The sequence below is a fragment of the Lagenorhynchus albirostris genome, chromosome 1 (assembly GCF_949774975.1).
Source record: "Lagenorhynchus albirostris chromosome 1, mLagAlb1.1, whole genome shotgun sequence".
In the NCBI taxonomy this organism is placed as follows: Eukaryota; Metazoa; Chordata; class Mammalia; order Artiodactyla; family Delphinidae; genus Lagenorhynchus; species Lagenorhynchus albirostris.
Genome location: NC_083095.1, coordinates 189,720,388 through 189,743,905, shown reverse-complemented (window position 1 = coordinate 189,743,905; position 23,518 = coordinate 189,720,388). Strand labels below are relative to the sequence as shown.

The window sequence follows — 23,518 nt, the reverse complement described above, 5'->3', positions numbered from 1 at the left end:
CTCTATGTGAAATCTTTATTTAACCTTCACAACAACTCTTCAGAGTAGCTACTATTTTTGTCTTTTACAGATGAGAGAAAAAGTGATGTTAAGTGACTTGCCCTAGGTCACGTAGCTTAAAGTTATCTGACTCCCAATTTCAGCCTTAAATACTACCCTGGAGCTCACTGCTTTGCCCAGGTGGTCAAACCATCTCTTCCCTCTGCTCCTTAAAGAAACTTCTATAGCACATGACATTTAAATGTCTCTCAAATCAGAATGCATCTTAAAATGGAAAGGATAACATAATTTATTTTTTTCTTAGTTTTACAAAAAAAAAGATTTCTTATCACAGATAGCATCTTTGATTTAATAGCACACAGTATACTGCTTTATAGATGCTTATACGTCTTTCTCCCCACTAAGCTATGAATTCTTTGAAGACGGAGATTGATTCACTCAACTTTGTGTCCTTAGCACCTAACACAGTTTCCGGAATGTGAAAGGCATTGGGCAAATTTCTTGAATTCAGTTGAGGAGGGTATGTCATCTCTCTGACAGGTGACAGGTGGGTGCAACCTAGGAGACAAAAGTCATCACAATCATCACCCAAACTCTTTGATTATCCGCAAAGCCCTGTTGTTCTGGGAAAACAAAGTCACAACTTCTCTGAGTTTTATCCCAGTTGAGTTCTATTTGGCTCTAAAGGTATGTGAAGGTTCCCTTTGGTAATTAATTCGGCATGTCTCTTCTCTACTTGACAAAGTGTCATTTATTGTTTACCCTTTATGTTGGGTTCAGGCAGTTTGTAATCAGTTAAAGCAATATAATGAGGCCAAATTAAAGTTAAATTTTAAAATCTGATTTTGCAAGGTCAGATCCAGTTGCACCTGGACTTTAAGCTAGAGATGGTGCTCAGGTCACTGAGGTGTTCGATTTGGTCCACGTTGTGTTTTTAAATTCTTGAATATCAGAAGATAACATTTAAAAAGCAAGTATTTTGGCTTCTTCCAAATATCAGAGGCTCTGATGATGTGAGCCCCCCTCTTCACCCAGGGCATTCATCGTTGGAGTGAAGCTGCCCGGTTCAGAGACACAGATGTTCCCTGTTTTCCCATAACCCCAACTGGGGGCTATTTAAGCTACCCACGTGGCACTGGAGTTTATGATGGATCTGGAAAGTGAAGGGCTGGATCATTTAAGACTCTAGCTTAGGAAGGATCATAAAACCTGCAAAATAAACAGCTTTGCTCAGAAATCCACTAATGCTCTAAGTGAAGTAATGACTTTCAATAGTTACATTTTTCCCTATAGATAGATTCTTCACTGTTTTTATGTCTGTCTTCTAGAGAATAAACTTCTCGTGCATTAGAGATTTTTTCCAATAAGATATTGCTTTTTGGTATTTAAACAAAAAAGAAAAATACTTAAGAGAAATTGAAGTGCAATATAGAAGGTTGGATGCACAGTATGGCCAGGCCTATGTGCGTGTTGCATGGATTGCATTCACAGAGCACACAGGCTTACCCAGCAGAGAGTCACAGAAGTTTCTCTCCTTCCCTTGGCCTCTGTTCTCAGGTAACAACATGGGAGAAGGAAAGTTAATTATCTTGTTAATTATCACGTTTCCGTTTTGTTCTATACCACAAATGGTAGACTCAGTCACCTTTAAATTATACTTTAAAGTGAGCTCCGAGGCTGTATAGAATGTGGGTATTTAATAAGTCTGTTATTTGGGGGAGATTCTCTTGTCTAGTCATACTTTAGGTACTGCTGTTGACATTAGTCAAGATAAGGTTTGGATGCAAGTGACAGAAAACCCCTGAGATAACAGGCTTAAACAATTTTTTTTTTTTTGGCTTAAACAAATTTGAAGTTTATTTCTCGATGCGTAAAACTGTCTGGATATATGTGGTCCAGGACAAGTTCGCCCACAGTGGTGCCAGGGATTCAGGCTCTTTCCATCTTGTTGCTCAGTCAATGCTAGATCTACATTCTCAAAGTCACCTCTCCATCCAAGATGGCAGCTGAACTCCAAGAACCCCCCAGTTTGCAGGAAGGAGAAGATCCAGATATTCTGTAGCTTGTACTCCTTAAACCCCATTTTTCTCAAGAAGCTTTTCTCAGCTAATGAAGAGACTAGATTGGTAACTTCTCAGTTCACTTAAAACTTCCTTGTAAAAAACTTCATTCATTTAAATACTTTAAAATGCATTCATGATGGCCATCATGAAAAAATCTACAAACAGTAAATGCTGGAGAGAGTGTGGAGAAAAGGGAGCCCTCTTGCACTGTTGGTGGGAATGTAAAGTGATACAGCCACTATGGAGAACAGTAGGGAGGTTCCTTAAAAAACTACAAATAGAACTGCCATATGACCCAGCAATCCCACTACTGGGCATATACCCTGAGAAAACCATACTTCAAAAAGAGTCACGTACCACCATATTCATTGTAGCATTATTTACAATAGCCAGGACATGGAAGCAACCTAAGTGTCCATCATTGGATAAATGGATAAAGAAGATGTGGCACATTTATACAATGGAATATTACTCAGCCATAAAAAGAAATGAAATTGAATTATTTGTAGTGAGGTGGATGGACCTAGAGTCTGTCATACAGAGTGAAGTAAGTCAGAAAGAGAAAAACAAATACCATATGCTAACACATATATATGGAATCTAAAAAAAAAAAAGGTTCTCAAGAACCTAGGGGCAGGACAGGAATAAAGATGTAGAGAATGGACTTGAGGACACGGGGATGGGGAAGGGTAAGCTGGGATGAAGTGAGAGAGTGGTATTGACATATATACACTACCAAATGTAAAATAGATAGTTAGTGGGAAGCAGCCGCATAGCACAGGGAGATCAGCTCAGTGCTTTGTGACCACCTAGAGGTAAGCCTGACACTATAAGAAAAAGTAGTAAACATTTGGAAATTTTTGCTATACTTCTTTCCTGATATCTTATACCTAGAATATCATGTATCTTCTTTAGCAGAGTCTATAATTTGTTTAAAATCTTTTCTGCATTCTGGACTACCATGTTGACCAGTAAAACAAATCTAGGCAAACACTTCAAGGTGAAATGAAATCCAAACCTCAGATCTGTACAGTTAGTTATGTCTGTAAACCAGAACTGGGGGAGGAATGGGGGTGAAAATGCCAATAATGTCGAGAGAGAGAAAGTGCTGATTAAAAACTGGATTGGCTGGTGAGAGACTGGAAATTTTCTTCCCGTTCCCAAGAGGCTTATTTTTTATCTTTCTTTTTCACATGGTAAAGCGGCAAATTAAATTGCAAAGTTAATTCTCATCACTAAGGAAGGGATTCCAAATGTAGTAATTAAGGATTGCTGAGCATTTAAATTTTATTCATGAGAATGAAAACTTTTAAATAATTAAACAATTATTTGTTCTCTTTTACAGATTTATGTTATTATAAAATACTACAGTTTAACATCGAGTGTTTAGGCTCTAGGTTCCAGAGACTTGGATGGCTATTTTAAAATTAGAGCTGTGTTTATTGATATATTTGATTTTATGAATTATGATACTGGAGCTCCCTTGAGAGATGATGTTCTCTCTTCTTCCAAGATGAAGTCCTTAACAGGATGAGATCTTATCTTGCAGGAAACCATGAATTCACTGTGGAGAAGAGTGATTTGGATTTTTCTCTGGTAGGACATAAAGTACATTTTGAATGCTTTACTGTCTCTTCCAGTGATTTATCTTATGCATGAAAATAATCTTCAGCCTTGTTCACAACAGATGAATCTATCTTTATAGAAATTGAACAGTCGTTCTGCAAGAAAACCTAAGAAAAACAAAATGATTTCTTTTTGGTAAAGTAAGCAGTATTGTATCTTTGACTGAATTTCCCAGTACTTAAGGCTTATGTCAAAATTCTTACTTTAAACAGTGAGGTAGTCATTGGAAAAGTTGAAATTATTGTCTTCTTTACAAGGAAATGCTGAGATTATAAATTCTACATTGTGAAAATGGTATCTGAAAATAAAATTCTAAACAATTGAAAACTAAAAAATATGTTTCTTTTCCCAAATTTGCCTCACCTTTTAAAGTTGAGTTTGGATCCCTCTGCTACTTCCAGTAAATAAGGCTACTCTAACTCCCAGATAACATTAAAAATATAACTGCCTAGAAAGGAAACAACTTCGGAAGTTAGGGGGCTTCAAGCAAAACTAAATTATAGTGCTTCATCAAATGACACCAATAATCAGAGGGGTTATTTAATGAAATCATGGGGTTTTTGTTAACAAAATAAAAGCTTTAGCTTTTTACATATGGACAGAGAAAACATGTATAGCCCCACGTTGTCCTGTCGTCACCTTGACGGACAGAGATCGTTATTAACAAGAGTGTAATACAGGCATCCAGAGAGTCTGGAATTCTGTCTCTGTTAAGATTTAGATCCTGCCAGTGGCTAGCAGCTGTTTTAAATTTAAGAGGACAGGAGTGAGTTAGCGACATTTTGTAAGAAATAAATGAGCCCTCAGTGCACACCAATTGCTGGTAAATTCAGAAAATGATAAACATTCTTCCTTGAGCAAGAAAGTCAGATCGGAAACACACCTGCAAAGATTTATTTTCAAAACAGCAAAGATGTTGCTGTGCAACTGAAATATTCTATTTTCACCTTTTCCCCCCCAATTTTTCCTTCAGGATGGTCTCCTGACTTCAGTTGCTCTCATAAAATCTGAGAATTTTTGATGAAAATAAAACAAAACTCAGAACTTCACAGCTCAAAAGTGTCCACTTCAGTTTTAAAACCTAAGTCAATTTCCATTAACATTTGCTCAACATAATTTTCTTATTTTGGTCTATGCTTCTTTTTTTTCTGTGAAAATAGTATCAACATTTTAAAAAGAATGAAACAAAAAAAAAACCATTAAAAAGCAATCAAAAACTGTACAGAAAACTGAACAGTTCTTAAGCCACCCAATAAAGGGGCTGCTAGCACCAGAAAAAAAATAGATGTTTTATGTTAAAAAAATTGTTTTATGTTTTATGTTTTATGTTTTATGTTAAAAATTTATGTTTTATCCTATGACTGGCATTCCAGAGAGTTGGTGAAAAACTTTGAACAAACCTCTTCTTTAAGTCAATTGTGTGAAGTTTTAAACTACCGACTTTCTAGTGTTTCTAAATATTATGTAATTGATGTGAATGAGAAAATTTGTATTTCTTAATAAACCTAATTTATAGAAAACAAATTCCCCCAGGTTGCCATTTTAATTTCCTGAAATAGATCCTCGTGTCTGTCACTTAACACACTATAAACTATATGCATTTCTTATTTCCTCGTCTTTAAATCATAATTCAGGAAAACCTATGAAAAGAAGAATCTATGTTCAGAGGTAAAGTGAAAACTGAGATACAAATATAGGACAGTAATGGAGACTATACTTAATATAATTAAACTGTAGTTCTATGCCATAATCTGCTTCTAAAATTAGATGATCATCAAAATAGCTCTTTATATTTGTAGTTTTCAAAACTGTGTAGCATTTTTGCCACCATCAGGTGGATGATACACACACACACACACAGAAACCACATAGGCTGAGATAAGTGAATTGAACTGATAAAATGAATTTTAGGTCACTTTAATAAAGTTAGACTTTATTAAAAAGGCTACATAATGAATTAAAATAGAGTATTTTTTCAAATAAATCCAGCCCAAGCTTTATAAAACTACTGTGTTTCAGTAAAAAGGATATATATGTGTGTGTGTGTGTGTGTATGTATATATATATATATATATACACACACACACACACACACACACACACACACACACACACATATGTCATTCCTACTCATGAAAATTAGAGTTATAAACTTTAGGGTATTAGGGAAGGTGAAAAAATAAATAATAGTAAAATAATTTCTATTACCATGGTTTATATTACTGCTTCCAAACATGATGAAAGGGTGTGAGAAAAAGATCCTTTGTGATTGTGATCATAAATGTCCAGTCATTACCCCCCAAACTACATAAAATCAGAACCTAGAATTAAAACAACAATAGCAAAAACAAATAAGGAAAAAATCCTCAGGGTGCCAATATAGCGCTGTGCTCCTCTCCTTATGATAGGTTTTTTTTTTCTTTTTCCTATTGCTTTGGGATTGCAAAAAAAAGTTTGTCCCACAGTGTTATTTCTATATAAAATGTGGGTCTGCATGTGGGTCCTTATGTTGCACAATCCTTGGTGGTAGACGATAACATCTTTACTTACCCGTCTGCCAGTATTTTCCTGTGCACTCAGAAGGTCCTTAAAATACAATTGAAAAAAAACATACAAATAAATAATAACACATCTTGTCCTTAAACTTAATCTCAATGACATAGCAACAGCTGCTTTGAAGGGAAGGATTCAAGCAAAGCTAAACCACAGAAAACGGTTACCAAAACTTTAGCTAGTGCCTTGAAGAGGCCGCACGATAACCTTTGATGTCCAGTTCAAGTCTTAAATCTGTGGGAGCAATGGCTTAGAAGCCCTGAAGCCCTAAACCGTGGAAATCCAATTTTGACTTAAATAAAAAACATTTTGTTGAAAATGGTTTCATACATTAAGAATCCTTGATGCATATCTTTTACTAATTTGTCTTTAATCTTCTGGAAAAAGGAATAATTTTGATATAATCTACATCACAAAACACAATGCAGTAACTCAAAAATATACAACAGTAATTATTGCTATTAACAAAATGTTGGAGAATTTTAAAACTCTATGAAGAGACATTTAAGGAGACAGGATAAGCAATAATTCTTAAAATGTTAGAGTTCTGAAATGCATACATATGCCCAGAAAAGTCTAGTTTAATATTAAATGTATCCATTTTTATGTATTTTGATTACTTACAAATATTTTTAAATGTGTGAAATCAGAATTTATATTACAGAATAAATGCTAATTTTCATAAAGTAGACTTACTTTAGATCTATTAAGTGTGTTTAATCATTCAACAAACATCAACACACGCTCTTGCATGATACTGAGATACTGACTGCATAGTAAGACATTGATTTTCAAGGATCTTTCAGTTCGATAGAGGTGATAAGATAGTAGGAACAAGTAATATCAATACAAGAGACAAAACTCTAAATATTGTTGAATTTCAGTTATAAATATAAGTTCTAAATAAACATTTGGCAATGTAATTATGAGCCATGACCAAGGAGGTTTGCTAAGTGAATTTATATATATAAAATGCCTGGAGCATACGTAGTAAGTGCTACAAATCACCCATGGAATAGGGTGATTCAACATTATGAAAAATGTCTAGTTTCTTACATTAACAAGAAAGAAAAAATGCATTTGTCAATATATACAAGAAACACACTGATAAACTTCAATAACAATCAACCAAAAACCAAAACCCAGCAGTTACAGGGCTAAAAGGCTAATGGGTAAAGCGTCATCATTAAAAGCAGAAAATAAATAGGGATAGCTACTTTCTCAATCAGGGGCCAGTCAAGAAGCAGACACCACACCAGTTATTTTAGCAGAGAGAATTTAATATAAAGAATTATTACCTAGGTGTCAACTTCACAAGGTAGCTTAAAAACAAAAAGAGAACTTGGGATCACAGAGGTAGCAACTGCAGAAAACAGCTACCACTACACGACGGAGCGGGATCAAGAAGAGAAGTTGGAGTTATTAAAGCTCAGAAGCTTAGAGAAAGGCCTCGAGGAAATGAAACGCAGATGCCATGTATCTCTGAGTTGGGGGTGCAAAGAGGCGGTTCCTACACATGTTAGAAAACTGTTCATGGGATTGTCCTGCTGCTGTGGGAAGGAACTGCTCTGTCAAGATGAAGCAGCATCGGTAGGTTGACGCTCATAGAACAGGGAGCGAATAAGAAGTGACCAGAAAACAAACAGTAAGGAACAATCCCTGCTTCCTTCTCCTTCCTGGGAGCTCTCTGCCAGTGAACTCCTCATCAGCACAGTTTAACAGGGTGCCACCTTGCAAAGCAAAAACACGGTTTGCTAAATTCCAGCCCCAGCATCACAAGCAAAGCATCAAAGGTTAGGTTTGGAATGAAGAGTGGCATGTTTGCTATCACCATTATTATTCAAAAATTAGAAACTTAGGCTAATGCTGAAGATAAGAACACAAAATAATAACAATCAACATAAATACTGGGGGAGGGCAGCGAGAATTCACTTTATTTGCAGGTGTTGTTATACTTAGAGAACTCAAGAAACTATACTAAATTATTTTTTAAAATAAGAGACTAAGGTATGGTGGCAAGATGTAAGATAAATATACAGACGTCAATGGATTTTTCTCTGTACTTGTTGCATCAGTTAACTTTGTTCTGTAGCAAAACAACCCTGATACAATAGCAAACATTTATTTCTCACTGACATTCCATAAGGCCTGAGGGTTGGTGGTGGGAGATACTCTTCCATGAGCCTCTTGTGTCCCTATGTGTCCTGCTGGGTATGCTAAGCCTTCAAAACCCTGATCATTTTTTTTACCCAGCCATTCCTCAGGGCTGAGTATGCAGTGAGCAAGCTTGAGGGAGAAGGTAATACCTACCTCTGGGGCAAAGAGCAGGCTTGCTTACTGCTTGCTATGACGTGATGGGATTTCAAGTTCACTGTCCCTCTCCTGTGATGCAACCGACTTTGTGTTCAGGCATGTATCCGGGCCCCACCATGGGAATGAAGACTCGGGGAATCAACACAAACGTGCTGACACTCACTCTGGCTGCCGTCTTTTGTCTCTGGTCTAGGAGTTGTGTCTTCTGTCAGCATCCATGCAATGGGCAAATGAACGTCTTAACTTGAAAGTAAAGTAAATTATGACACAGCCTTCACAGATCTGGATGGTTGGCAGCTACCCTGCTCCAAGCTACGGGCTGGCTGCAGGTCTGCTTCACGAGCATTCCTGTTCCAGGATCTAGGCTGAAGAAGTAGCCCCAACCTGGCCGTGTTCATGCCAGAGAGCAGGAGCTCAAGAGGACAAGTATTATCACACACTTGAATTTCAAGCTTCGGTTTGCTGTGTTTATCTCATATATTCATTGGCCAAAGCAAGTCACATGGCCAACACAAATGGGGACAGGATGGATGGGTGCTTCATCTCTAAGAAGGTACTGCAAATGATATCCAACAAGCAGACCTCTCTTACCACGGAGGAAGTAGATAATGACGAATCGTACAATCTACCATACTAGTGATAACCACTTAAACATGAATGGAAAATAAAAGCTTTTTCATGACAGTAATAAAATCTAAAAAAAAAAAAAATTTAACAAAGAATTACAATAGCTACATGAAAACCTTTTTTTCCTCTTGAAAGATGTAAAAGAAAACCTCAATAACAGAGTTCCCTGGTGGCCTAGTGGTTAGGATTCTGGGCTTTCACTGCCGTGGCCCAGGTTCAATCCCTGGTCAGAGAACTGAGATCGCACAAGCTGTGTAGCCAAAAAACAAACTAACAAAACAAACAAAAAACACCCTAAAAACACCTCAATAAATGAAAACTTATGTTACTAGATAGGAATACAGTACGATTTAAAAAATTCCTTCCCCATTTTAATACATTTTAATGCAAAGTGAATCAGAATCTTAAGTTTTTGGTGTTCTTTAAAATGAAAATGAATAATTTGTCTGTATGGTCCAGGGGGATTCCCCCATGAGAAGCTGGTAAGTGATAAAGCAAGTTGCAGAAAACTGTGCAATATAAAGCTATTTTTATAAGGTAAAAACACTATGTATTTGTGTGTTAATATAAAGATGTATTTGCAGGAGCATATGAAGAAGAGGATGGGTACATAACTCGACTTACCTCAGAAGGATGAATTGGTAAGAGAAGGGGAATCATTCTTTTCTCTTTTTATATCTCTGTATTGTTTGACAATGGCGTTAGCCCAACAGCAAATAGAGTCAGAGAATCATAAAACTATTTTAAATCTTGTCTAAGTCTCCATTAAACGGTGGCATGTGTTAGGCCGACATGGGTAAACACACAAAACAAACGAATATTTCGCTTCCTGGGCTCAGGTATGAGGCGGAACAAGGCGGTCGTCTTCTGCCATCAGCATCGCTTTACTCTTCAAAACCAGCTTGGCACTCTTGGAAACACTCCTCATTAAAAAGGAATAATTTTTTCTAGAAGGCAACTGAAGATGCCAGCCAAAACACAAATCTGATGAGGCTCACTTGTATGTCAAGGTTGGAAGCAGGTTATCACAGACGACAAGCGTTCAACTTTTTTGTGCCTAAGTACACGGATCAAAGGAACTATGTCGTCCCCACCGTGGGTATCACGGCATTTATTTATTTTTTTAATTTAATTTTTATTTTATATTGGAGTCTAGTTGATTTACAATGTTGTGTTAGTTTCAGGTGTCAGCAAAGTGAATCAGTTACACATATACATATATCCATTCAGATTCTTTTCCCATATAAGTTATTACAGAATATTGAGTAGAGTTCCCTGTGCTATACAGTAAGTCCTTGTTGATTATCTAGTTTATATAGAGTAGTGGGTATATGTTAATCCCAAACTCCTCATTTATCATGGCATTTAAATTGGATTCACACAAACCTTATTTTTATACGGGTTGCTCTTATTACTAGAGTGCAATTCTCTGTGGTATATAATATTAAACAATATTAGAACATATTAAGAAAAACTGTAATGGCTGTAAAGATTTGGTATCAAGTATCCCTTTTAATCACTGGAGGACCAAACTTCACAACGCTGGAGAAATTCTCAGGGAACAATTCATTCTGAGGGCTCCCAAAAGTTTCTTTGAGAGGATATTTCAAAGCTATTCCAGCATTTTTTTCTCGAATTCTATAGTCAGGAATTAGAAGGTCTTATCTGCTGATGCCACATTTTTAAGTTTTGCAAAAGCTCAAATCCTGGCTTTTTCCTCCCCTTAGTCTGATGAATCTTATGATTATCCTCAAGAACATTGTGTTACACCTTATCTTTATGCGTAACTTGTGGTTAAAGATGGTGTGGAAGTAAGGAAGCCGTTTCTCAAGCCTTGGGGGCTACAACCAAACCAATAATATCTTTGAAGCCCTTTCAAAATTCTTCTGAACAAATGAGCTTAAAAACATGGATTGGAATGTGCAGGGATGATGTTCCCGTAACACTGGATTCACAGTGAAGAATTCAGCAGGGGAAAAAAATCAGATTTACTCACTGGGGAGCATCTAAAAGCCTGCCCAGCAGTCTATGAGGACTACTCATGTCATTATCAAGGTAGCCAACCCCATGAGAAGCGCTAGAGCACACGCCTTCCTTTGTGAATATGTGAATGTTCACGACAAAGTTCTTATGTTCAATTCTGAAGTTTATTAGCTATCAGAAGACAAGATATTTGGCTAAAGAATGCAGGGGTCCTTATCTTTAGAACATCAAGGAAACTACTACTTCAAACTTTCAAAATGAATAACTTTCATGGGGGTTTGCCGTATTTGGCAGATATATTTGGAACTTTGTATGTGGAACCTGAAATTTCAAGCACTAAACACCAATGTTAAAGTGTGTTAAGTATGCTTCAGGCGGTGATAACTAAAATCCAGCTATAGAGAGAACACATTATTAGTACAAAATAATCCCTCTCTTTCTTCTTTTTTTTTAAAAAATAAATTTATTTATTTTTATTTGTTTATTTTTGGCTGCGTTGGGTCTTTGTTACTGCGCGCGGGCTTTCTCTAGTTGCGGCGAGCGGGGGCTACTCCTCATTGCAGTGTGCGGCTTCTCATTGCGGTGGTTTCTCTTGTTGCGGAGCACGGGCTCTAGGCACGCGGGCTCAGTAGTTGTGGCTCACGGGCTCAGTAGTTGTGGCTCACGGGCTTAGTTGCTCTGCGGCATGTGGGATCTTCCCAGACCAGGGCTCGAACGCATGTTCCCCTGCATTGGCAGGCGGATTCTTAACCACTGCACCACCAGGGAAGCCCTTCTCTTTCTGACTTAATCCTTGAAAGTAATTTCAGGGGAAAATAAAAGGTGAAATAACATCTAGTCTGCCTGCAAGATAAATTCAGGTTATATTTTCCTGATATGATGACAGAAAACTCCATTTGGAAGGCTGGGAGGAAATTTTTCCTCACTTACATTTCATATTTGCCAAACAATCCCCAGGAGAAGATTTGGGGAATCAAATTTGATTGTGTTGTAACTTCCGAAAATAATTTGGAAAAATCTGGGGTAAAACAAGTTTTTATTTTACCCCCAATAAGTGAGCTGTCCTTGTACAGCCCTATCCAATTGTCATGACCATTTGTGAACCTCTTCTCTTTAATCTTTCTATCTGTGCTTGTGAGAACAAAGCGCATGATAGGCTTCGTGTTAAAAATGGCCTGTATTGTGTTCCCGCTTCCAAAATCCCTTCCAAACTCTAGCTTCCAAAGAAAGCTCGAGAGCGGGCTCCATAGTCACATAAAATCACAGAACTAAGATGAAAAATGTAGGTCTCTTAAGTTAAAAACTAAGTCTCTCTTCTAAAATACAATCACCTTTATGTATTTTAACCGTGATCTTTAATCAATTCTACCACTTAAAATGGAGTCAGGGCTTCCCTGGCGGCGCAGTGGTTGAGAATCTGCCTGCCGATGCAGGAGACACGGGTTCGAGCCCTGGTCTGGGAGGATCCCACATGCTGCGGAGCAACTAGGCCTGTGAGCCACAACTACTGAGCCTGCGCGTCTGGAGCCTGTGCTCCGCAACGAGAGGCCGCGATAGTGAGAGGCCCGCGCACGGCGATGAAGGGTGGCCCCCGCTTGCCACAACTAGAGAAAGCCCTCGTACAGAAACGAAGACCCAACACAGCAAAAATAAATAAATTAATTAATAAACTCCTACCCCCAACATCTTCTTAAAAAAAAAATGGAGTGAAAGGGAACCATGGATTTGAACAAAGAGTAGGTTAAAATGATTCTTGCCTCATTTTTTTGCTGCTTCAGGAAATGTACCCTTATCTGTAACAATATAGAGCTGATTGCAATTCCCTTTATGCTTCTGTGCCTTCTCAGATTATGATTTCCTAAAATTCACTTTTCCTCAATTTATTAGCTAAGCCATTAATTCCTTGTCCTTCAAATCTCTGATCAAGGAAGTCCCTTGCTCTGGAGAGCCTGGTCCAGATGGAGGGCCCTTTCCTCACTTCTCCACCACACTCTGTGGACCTTTTATCCTGACACTTGCCACACACTGTGCACCCCATGCCGCCCAGGAACATATTGTATTTGATTTTATACGTGCAGCCCCTCGCTGAGTGCCTACTGCATGCTAGTCTCTCAGTAGACATCTTGGTTGTCCAATATGTGTAGATAAATACATGCAGATATGCATGTCTGAGAGAGTAGCTAGAGAAGAGTCACTGATTAACTAGGAGGTGGGGATACTGGGCAGTCAGGAAAACCTTTACAGAAGAGGTGAGGTAAGTTGAAGGAAGCATGAGAGGAGAGACTCTTTGACAGGGAAAGGGTTAGTATAGGAAGGAAGGAAAGGAAAAAGGAAAGATAGAAGGAAGGATTGATACATGGATGGATGGATGGAAGGACAGAATGAGGGAGGATGGATATTAAGCAAAGAGGCAAAGGAGTCTGAGGAGGTCTAAGGCAATGGGGAAGGGTGGGGGCTGTGTTAACCTGGACTGTTAACCTGGAGCCGTTACCAGGCTTTTGTCGATTCTACTCACGCAGGAATTTGGAGTCTAACATTAGCATATCTTTTTCTTTAAGAGAAGCTAGAAATCAGATATGAAATCTCCCAATTTTTGGATCTTGCGAAGAAACTTAAAGTCTTAACACAGGCTAGAAACACGCATCCTTGCGCTCAGTTTGTCAACAACTTGTTTTGTGCCCGTAACAAGAAGCACATAGACTGTGGTGAGCAAGTCGTCTTTCACCCCAGGTCAGGGGCCAGGTGGTGGCATGACAATTACATAGAAACACCCATGTTATCTCTGTGGCATTCCCTGGCGAACCAGGTGTCCTCATCGTGAAGGTCCCCGTCGCTGGGAGAGCACTGCTGGGTTTGTAGAGCACCCTGAGGAATTCCACACTCCTGAGTGCAATGGAAAGGTCAGGAAAAACCACCCCAGATGGATTCATTTCATGCTGCAAATTCATGACTCAAAGAAAAGGTGAAGGGGGAGCCACAAAAGGCCCACGGACAGAAATTTGGGGGGAACACATAATTCAGGGCACTTGAGGAGAAGAAAAGGAGGAAGGTCCTGAGGAAAACAGGGGGTTTGCCAGGAGAGCTGAGGGAGGAAAGCCAACGAGGTCGCTTATCACAGGGAAGCTCAGGCTATACAGTGCCCTTGTTTTTATGAAGAAAATGACATGAAAAGTCATTTTAACGATCATTAAATGATTTCTTCAGCCTTCTTTTGCGTGCAGGTTCAAGAGTTAACACTCCCTGACAAACAATGCAGCTTAAGAAAGGAGGTGGGAGGCCGTTGCACATCTGCTTTGCTTTAACCTTTCTCCACAGGAAAAACAGTCCTGATGACTTGGACCGGTTTTGAAACTTGGAATTGTCTTACATGGAGCTGAAAAGCCCTCACACGCAATGAGATTAATCTCGTGGCGTTGAAACCTTTGGAAACCTGGCATGGAATTTTCTTCTCAGACTGGAAATGCACCTAAGAAAGGGCTACAATGAGTAAACAGATATGGGGAAATGTGTACCCTCGTTAGCAATCCAAGAGACACAGATAAAAGCCACAACGATAATCTTCGGAGCCTGGAATGATGCTGGTTCCGAGAGCTGGCTGCTGTGTTAGTATCTCTGCTCTGAAACATTGTTGGAGGTTAGTACAGTCGGGACAATTTCCCCAAAAAAGAATCTGGCAGTGCATTTGAAGAGCCACAGACTATTCTGGTTCTGTAGTTTTTGGAGTTGAATTTGGAATCTCTACAATTAGAAAAAAACTACAGGTGTCAAAGTTTTTGTGTCACCTGTATTTCCATCATATTCAGGGTGCTTTACTTACATGATTATTCGTTAGTTCAGGAGATTTTCTGAGGTTGGTGTCCCTAGAAGCAGAGCCTGAGATGGGGACTGTTTTGCAGTGATTCAGTGAGAGTGTTTGCAGGTAAAACCTGCAAGGGACCGAGGGGTCCAGGATGGGACTGAGGAAGAAGCCAGGTGAACACGTGGACTCAGCTTCAAGCCCAACCTCAACCTGAGCCCACGGGGAGCTCTGGAGCGTGAACAGTCCCATTCGTTGTCCCACCTTGAACAAGGGGCTGCCCTTTTGCACAATGCAGGTTGTTGGCTGAATGTAATGACCTGGGGGGAGGGTGGGATCGTCCCTGCCTTTCCAGGTGAGGCAGCTCCTATCAACTCTGGAGAAGGGCTCAGCTCACAGCACCTGGAGGATGGATACCCCAGCCTGGGGATGGGGGTCTGGACACTGGCAAGCACGTCTCTCCTCTCCAGGTTGGAGATTATAATTGGTGTGTAGAACCCAGCTCAGTTCATCAAGTCTAGTATTCCTTGAGGGCAGATCTCCTGGACCCCACTTAGGTTTCGTCACCAAACCCTATTTTGTTTTCTTCTGGGAACGACATACCCCTTTATCTGCAAGTGGTTCTTCCACTGGGACCTCCTAAACTGTTTCTCCAAAACCCCACCCCCTCCCCTCCACCCCATTTTCTACCCCTATTCCAGCCATAGGTGAGTAGCTGAAGAAACTGACAAAAACAGGAAGGAGACATTGGTAGATGTGAGGCAGAAGTGTGGCTCTCACATGTTCAAAAGTTGGGGACTATGTCTGTTTTTCTTGTTGGTGCCAACCCGATGTATCACAGTAACAGAACGCATGAGTCAGAAGGTTGTCCGGTCCCCTTGGGGAGCATCTGTCCTGTTCTGGTTCAGCCTTCGGAGTGTGTGCCTCTTCATCCAAGAGTGTGCTCCCCTATAAAACCCTCTGAGTGATACCAGGCGTGGAGAATCCGGCTGGTCTTCTGTATACAGTCTTCTCAGCTTTAGTTTCCACTGCCAATCTTTTTGTTTATCTTTCATGGAATTTTAAAGAGAAATTGGGAGGATTCTCAAAGCTATCAGGAATGGCCAGTCTTCTGCCAAGTTAATTCAGAAGAGTTTTTAAAAGGAAAAGAAAAAGTGTTTGCACATTTGAGAACTTTTCTGAGAATGCCTTCGAAGCGATGTCTTTTTTGCTAAAGACTTCCTGTTTAAACCAGATAGTCTTATTTCTACATACACTTGAGAAATAAATGATAAATATGCAAATTCAAAAGGAATAAATGAAAAGCACTGAGGCTTTTCCACATGAAGTCTTAAAAATAGTCAAAAGACAAGGGGGTCTAATGGCGGAACAGGAGACAAAGATTACAGAGAAGCAGAAAAATTCAGGAAGAACTGAAGTGGTCAAGGGCTTAAGTTTTTAGTTCAAATCCCTGTCCTACTCCTGAACATCTGCCACTTTGGACAAGGTTATCTTCCCAAGCCTCAGTTTCTTCAGCTGTGTAATGGGAATGACGTTTCTTTCCTCTCTGGGCCAGCATGGTGACGGCTGGCGGGATATCTGCCCTGCAGGCTCTGGAGTCAGAATGCCTGGCTTTCAGTTTTGGCTTCGCCACGTCCCAGCTGTTTGACCTTAGACTCAATAACCATTTTCAGTCTCCTTTCCTGAAAAAATGAGTATAATGAGAGTACTTATCTTCTAGGGGATGATTGGAGAATTAAATGAGTTAAAACCACTGAAATGCTTAGAAGAATACTTGGCATGTAACAAGCCTTAAAACCACATTGGCTGCTTCAGTATCCTGTGATAAACCATAATGGAAAAGAATGTGAAAGAGAATGTATACGTATATACATATATATGTATAACTGAATAACTTTGCTGTACAGCAGAAATTAATGCAACATTGTAAATCAACTAGACTCCGATAAGATAAATTTAAAAAACAACATTGGTTGCAATGTGTTAGATATTATTATGATTTTTAAATTAACTAATGTATATAAAGAAAATGATAAGTGGTCAAAAAATGTTAAAACAACGATTTGATCTGTATGTATTTCATAGCAAGTGGTATATTATACATGAACGCCAACTAAATGTTTCTGATTTGACGTCACCATCACTAAGGACAAATAACTCACACGTCGCATGACAAGGTAACTGAGGCCTTCTGTGCGAAATATTGACGGATCTGTCTAAGTTCATTATTAATATGGTGTATCTTCTTTCTTCATTTCTTTTTCCAAGAATATAAAATATCCCTTATCTTAGCATGATGGATCAAACTGACAAAACCGAAAACGAACCAGTCACTAAGAAACAGCCTTTAATAAAATTAGCCCTCCTCTCCCAGAGTGACAAGGAAGGAAAGAAGGAAAGAGGGAGAGGGAGAGACCGAGAGAGAGAAAGAGAAAGTCAGAGACACAGAGGGAGAGAGACTACGAGAGTGAATGAATAGGACACAAAAGTAAAATGGTTTCCTAAAGATATCAACATGCAACTTAGAAACGGAAGGCTACATGGTGTCTACGCCTGATGTTAGAAACTAGTCAACACTGAATCCAGGCTACCTTGGACGAAAGGGCATTAGAACAGCATCTCGCTTCCAGGCAAATGAACCTCTACGTTACCTTTTTGGTAACTTCAAGACTTAAAGTAAGGACTTGCAATCCGTTTACAGAGATCATAGAGACACATCGAAATTAAGTGTTGACATATGTCTTCCAGGTAAAGATAAGACAGGTGTTTCGGCTCTAAGGTGATGTGTTTCCTTACAAAGCTTTGTGCCCTGCAAAGTGATTTACTGAAGGAACTGAGTTTATGAAGACATGAGATTACAGCAGGCCATTCTAAACTATGCAACCTTGTAACCAGAGCAGTATCAAAACAAAAATTGGTTCCCAGAGTAATAATCTCCAGAGCCCAGTTAGGCAGCTCTCGGGGAGTCTAGAAAATGCCACAGCAAACAAGTGAGTGGCATCCCGGGTGACGTTTACATCAGAACAGAGCTGGCAGGGCCGCGGCAGCATAGATCGGGGAGGCTGTGGGCTGCTGTGAAGGTGGGCGACCCAGGACCTGCTACTGCCCCAAGGCGAGGGCCACAGAGGCTGCGCCTCGCTTCTAGGGGAGGGTCTCCCAGAGGCCCACGATATCTATTTCCTTAAAGGTACAGGTTATAGGTTCCTAGTGCTAGGGTGGTAATCAGGCTGTTTAATTTTTCCTTCTCTGCTACCGGTTATCATTCTATTGCTGTGGTAACAGTGCCCCTTGCCCAGGAAGAGATCGTGAACCCATGCCGTTTCCAGGTCCTGCTAACCTCCTTTCCTAGTGATCAACTGCATGGGAGTTAACTTGCACTGTGGGTCATCTAATGTGATCAAGATGGTATTAAATCGGATACGTTTTTAGAAAAATTACAAAGCAACTTGCTAAGAGACAGGTTGCTTCTGGCTGTGGGAAAGAGAGCCACAGTTTGAATGAAAGTGCTGGGGATCCTGGAGGGAAACTGAGACATAAGCACGGTGAGTGAGGTAGACGAAGGCCAAACCATCATAATAAGGCTTAATGCTTAGACGATGTCTAATCCTGTCAGCCCTCAGTATCTGTGGGTTCCCCATACACAGAATCAACCAACCACAGATCAAAAATATTCAGAAGAAGAAATTCCAGAAGGTTCCAAAAAGCAAACCTGGAATCTGCTGTGTCAGTAACTATTGACAGAGCACCTACATGGTGATTTAAAATGTACAGGAGCATGTGCGTAGGTTATAGGCAAATACTACCTCATTCTATATAAGGGACTCGAGCATCCGTGGATCTGGGTATTGGCGGGGCTCGTGAAACCAATCCCCCAGGGGTGATGAGGGATGACTGTACGAGGGGATCTTTGGGGGTCCTAAAATCCATCTTTAGCATTTTCCCAATTTCCTTCTCTCCCGGGGAGGTTGGGACTGGGGGGGGGAGCACGAAATGAGTAAATAACAAATTGAGATAGGAAGGGCTGTTGAAGAGAGAGACAGGGACGATCCGCCCACCCCCCCACCCCCCCACCCCCGCCATCTGAACATCAAGGGAGGCGCCTCTGAAGAGCCGAGAGCGTCCAGACCATGATCCCGGCCTCGGCTCCGGTTACAAGCCGAGGAGGCTGAGGGACAGAGTGGCTTGGGAGCCTTTGCTCTTAACATCTGTGGGTCTCCGTCAGCTCTTTTTACCCTCCGTCTGTTTCCAGCTGTTTCCAACTTCAAAAGGATGAACGGATTGTGGTTGACTTCAGGAGTTGGAAAGCAGGAGGGTCTTTATGGCTGATCCCAAGGCTTAGAAGCAAGAGAAGGATGAAAACCTTGACCCCAAGAAACAGGTGGGTGCAGTGGAAATCAAAGCCATGGGACAAACCCAAGAATGCTTGGGAAAAAAAGAATTAGTTGACCTCAGGCAAAGAAGCAGCCCAGGGGACTGCCGTCTGGAGGCTGAGCGCCTACAGAGACGCCATCCCCCTCCAGGGGCAGCCCCTTCCCTCGGAACCGCTCACTGCGTCCTGGGAGTGAGGGGACCCTGCTTCCATTGTCCAGGATGTGTGGGGCGACTGAGGGGGTCTTTGCTCTGGGAAAAGAGACTCTGGAATCCCACGTTAGAACCGGCAGGCGTTCTCCCAAAGGAAATTTTAGGGTGTATAAGCACAAATAATGTAACAGTAGAAACATGCTGGGTACCACTTTTAGCTCAATACAGGAAGTGATGAGGCCGAAGGGAAAGCTAAAGGATGTGACGGGAAAGACCGGAGCTCTCGCTTATCGGAGGGGATTCCTGAGCCACCAGGCATGATGTCTGGCTCTGCGGCCACACTGGTGCTCAGGAAGCCGGCGTTCACGAAGCTTGGAGCCTGGAGGAAGAACCAGGCAAGCTCTAGAACGGGAGACGGCCATTCAGGTAACGGCAGCCGGCAGAGGGGTGGGCTTCGGGTCGGTATCTCCCCAGGTGAATCTCCTCCGACCACGAGCACTGAGCTCACCTGGTGTACTGGTTGACAAGGCAGACCCCCAGCCTCTCCCCCAGACCTACTAAGCCAGCACCCCTGGTGGCGAGGCCCTGGAATCAGCATAGTAACAGCCACTCCAAAACTTTCCCATTCTTCTGCATGTTAATACCGGAGAACCCCTGGCTTAGGTTTTGTTCTCTAGAAATCTGGGTGCCTGGATGAGAAATGGGAACAACTGTCCAGTTACTTCCCAGAACTCTGAAGACTGAACATCCACGCACAGGCCGTGCATAGGGTTATAACTGAATAGATCTCATTCCCCTTACAACGTCCCTAACGCACACAATCGCTATTGTGCTACTTGGTAATTAGGCGTCATTGTGAATGTTTCCCCAAATGACTGCGATTCATGTGGTTTTCAAACATTTCAAGCCAGCATTTCTGCCAGCAGCAGGGGAGAGAGGCGGGAGCTGGAGGGTGCTGTAAGGAGAATATCAACTCTTACCAGCATAGGATCCGGGTTGGGTGTGCCGTTCCTGCAGCTGGGACGCCCACGATAGGAGAGGTCATCGCTTCCTTTCCTGCATGGAAGGTGGAGCCAGGCCCCAGTCTCGGCTTCCTGTGCCGTGTGGGTGTTCTCTGAAGCCCTAGCTCCCTGGCCCTTCTCAGGAGCCCAGCACACTGACCACTGGGCCCGCTAGCCTCTTCCCTGGGCTCCCTGGGCTGGGAAGGAGAGTCGGGTCAGCCACCTTGAGCGGTACAGCCCGAAGGAAGATGCGGAAGATTCGCATCGCAGGACAGAAGAGCCTCTCATCTTGCTGGAGAGAGCGGCGCCTCTGAGGATTAACGTGGCTCACCTGAGGGCACAGGACTCACTCAGGGCAGCTCTGCACCTTGACTTCGGGTCCTAACTCCGAACGCAGTTCCCCTTCTTTTCCATCTATCCCTGAGCTGTTTGGCTCCAGCTGGGCAGAAAGCGAGCATCTGACTCACAAGAATTGTATACCAGGCACAGCTGGGCCCGGGAATAGCTTCCTGCTCTTCCGCACATCGCCAGATGGCTTCTCTTAGGCATCACTCCATTTTATTGGCATATTAAAATCACAACTCAGAATCGGCATTGGTGGCAGGATCTTAAGCCCTGGGGGAAGCAACATGGCAGATCTCTTACTTTCCGCTGACAGATTATTGAACATCATTTTTTGGACCCCTATTTGTTATTTTCTAGCAAATGTTCTTAGTGCGGCCAAGGGGACCAAAAATAGATTCCAACATTACTTGTGGTAACTGTGAGAAGCTGAGGCCATGCAGCTTGGAAATACAGTGAGGTCCTGGGGACAGACGTGGCTACACTCAGCCTGGTTACATTTCTCTGTGCTGAGGTCATCAACAGGGCTGGGGACTTCCTAAGAGACGAGACAAAGTCCCTGCCCAGAAGGACTGTTCCCAGAGAAGTTTATGTGTTGCGCAGAAGCGTCCTCAAGTCTATCAGAACTTTCCACTTAAGAATAGCCATGCCCCATAACACTCTAAAGTTTGGGGAAAAAATAATCAAAGCCCTTCTTATTTCTCCACCTACTTACCAAATAGCATTGAAAACCAAGCAAGCCTTGTGTTTTAAAAAGGCACGTCTGTTCTTCTTCACAAGTGATCTTCTTTTCAGCCTAAGTGGATGTGAATGTGTCAACCTGGCAGGTGATACAGGTCCTTTACAAGAGCTTATCCTCAGCCCATAAAAGCGCCCAGAGACATCACACAAGTGTGCTCACCTTCCGTCAAGTGATGCTCTATTGTTCTACGGGGAAAAAATCCTTTCAAGGGCCTGTGGTTTTTAGCCAAGGATGAGCAATTTGGCAAGCTCACCAGGACAGGCTGCTAGATCATTCTTCTAAAAGAATGGTGGAAATCTTTGACTCTGCAGGTCTTGTCCAAGAAATCCCCAAGGGCCCCACATCACTATGAACTCTCCATTTTTCTTTTTGGAACAAGTAAATGATTCTGTCAAGAATAGATCCTATGGTTGCACGGAGGAGAGAACAAATTTTTTAGTAGAAATTCAGTCATCACTTCACTTCTCTGCAAGAACGAAGGGGGGAAAGGTGTCAGTGGCATATAACCAACTATAATAGCTTCAGCTATGTGAACCTCTTTATATATCTTGGAATTTTTGAAGCTGAGATCGTCTGTGCCAAGATACACTTGGGCAATACAACCTGAGAAAACAAAGTTTTAAATAAAGCACTCTGACATCTTTTTCTAATGACACATGCAATTTTGTAATAGACCGAGCTTACGTCTTTCCTTCCAGCTCGGGAGAAGGCAACATCGTCTGAGTCTGGCCCCAAATCAGGAAGAAAGCTGGGCTTGGCTTCACCCCTGGTCCTCTGTGGCAGCTGGTCCAAGAGGCAGACGGAGAAACCATACACCACCCCCTTAAGCCGAGAGTTTTGGGGAATCTGTTCCTGTTCCCTTGGTTTCTAAACATAAATATGTGTGAAGATTTGGGCTGGGAATGGGCAATCCTCTTAAGTCATTCTGGACGCCCGAGGAAGGTGGGATGAGCTCTCCTTCATCTGGAGAAGTTACCTGGGAAACTCCAAGTCATCCTTCTGTAGGCTGATCACAGTAAGAGCTCCATTTTCTCCACGAGAGCCAAACTCAAAGTTAATATGATTTTCTACCAGTTTCAACATACTAATTAAATACCTGGCTTTAATTTTTTGGAAGAAAGAAAGCAGAACCTTCATTTCAGTCACAGAAATAACCGTATCTTTGGCTTGTATTAAAGGCTGTTGGTCTCCCAAGCTCTGTTTGAAATTCACAACATGGGAATTTACAGAATTTTCATAAAAGCAATTGAAGTTACAGTGTCTCCATGAACTCCCAGGGTGTACTTCTATTAACAAAAGATGTTTTGCTTTACTCACACCTGCTCGGCTCTCCATGGGGGCTCAAGCAATACACATTCCAATCGAGCAGCGTCAATAAAATCAAATAAAAATTAAGTTCCAGGGGACGGAATGGAGATAAACAACATAAAGTCCATTTGAAAAGGAGCTGAATTATTGGAACTGGTTTTCTAAGCAGAAAATGGTTACAGAAAAATAGATTTTTCAACTGTAAATCATATAGTTTTGACTTGGTGGAATTCTCTTTCTGCAATTCTAACACGTCTTCCTTCTGTTTCTCCCTCTGTGTGTGTGTGTGTGTGTGTGTGTGTGTGTGTGTGTGTGTGGGCGGGGGTGGTGAGGGAAGGGAAGAGAAGGGAACAGGGACGGAGAAGATTTGAAAGAGGTAGAAGAGGGATTTCCCTGGTGGCGCAGGGGTTAAGAATCCGCCTGCCAATGCACGGGACACGGGTTCGAGCCCTGGTCTGGGAAGATCCCACATGCCCGTATGTCACAACTACTGAGCCCGCGAGCCACAACTACTGAGCCGGCGTGCCACAACTACTGAGTGGGCCACAACTACTGATGCCCGTGCGCCTAGAGCCCGTGCTCCACAAGAGAAGCCGCCGCAATGAGAAGCCCACGCACTGCAACGAAGAGTAGCCCCCGCTTG

The 23,518-nt window shown here is 41.6% G+C and overlaps 2 long non-coding RNA genes across 6 annotated transcripts; both read right to left on the bottom strand.

The window, feature by feature from the left end:
• Positions 1–316: 316 nt before the first annotated feature.
• LOC132527376 (uncharacterized) lies at positions 317–22,661 on the bottom strand. Of its 4 annotated transcripts, XR_009542966.1 has the most exons (4): positions 21,727–22,661; positions 21,541–21,645; positions 20,463–21,098; positions 317–558 (listed from the first exon to the last, which is right to left on the bottom strand). It is a non-coding gene; the product is annotated as an uncharacterized LOC132527376 (long non-coding RNA). The 4 variants fall into 4 exon arrangements; XR_009542965.1 differs by having other exon boundaries at positions 21,541–22,661; XR_009542968.1 differs by lacking the exons at positions 21,541–21,645; positions 21,727–22,661 and having other exon boundaries at positions 20,463–20,814; positions 20,951–21,470.
• Positions 3,337–10,230, bottom strand: LOC132527388 (uncharacterized). Of its 2 annotated transcripts, XR_009542972.1 has the most exons (3): positions 8,553–10,230; positions 6,240–6,275; positions 3,337–3,796 (listed from the first exon to the last, which is right to left on the bottom strand). It is a non-coding gene; the product is annotated as an uncharacterized LOC132527388 (long non-coding RNA). The 2 variants fall into 2 exon arrangements; XR_009542971.1 differs by lacking the exon at positions 6,240–6,275.
• Positions 22,662–23,518: the final 857 nt, after the last annotated feature.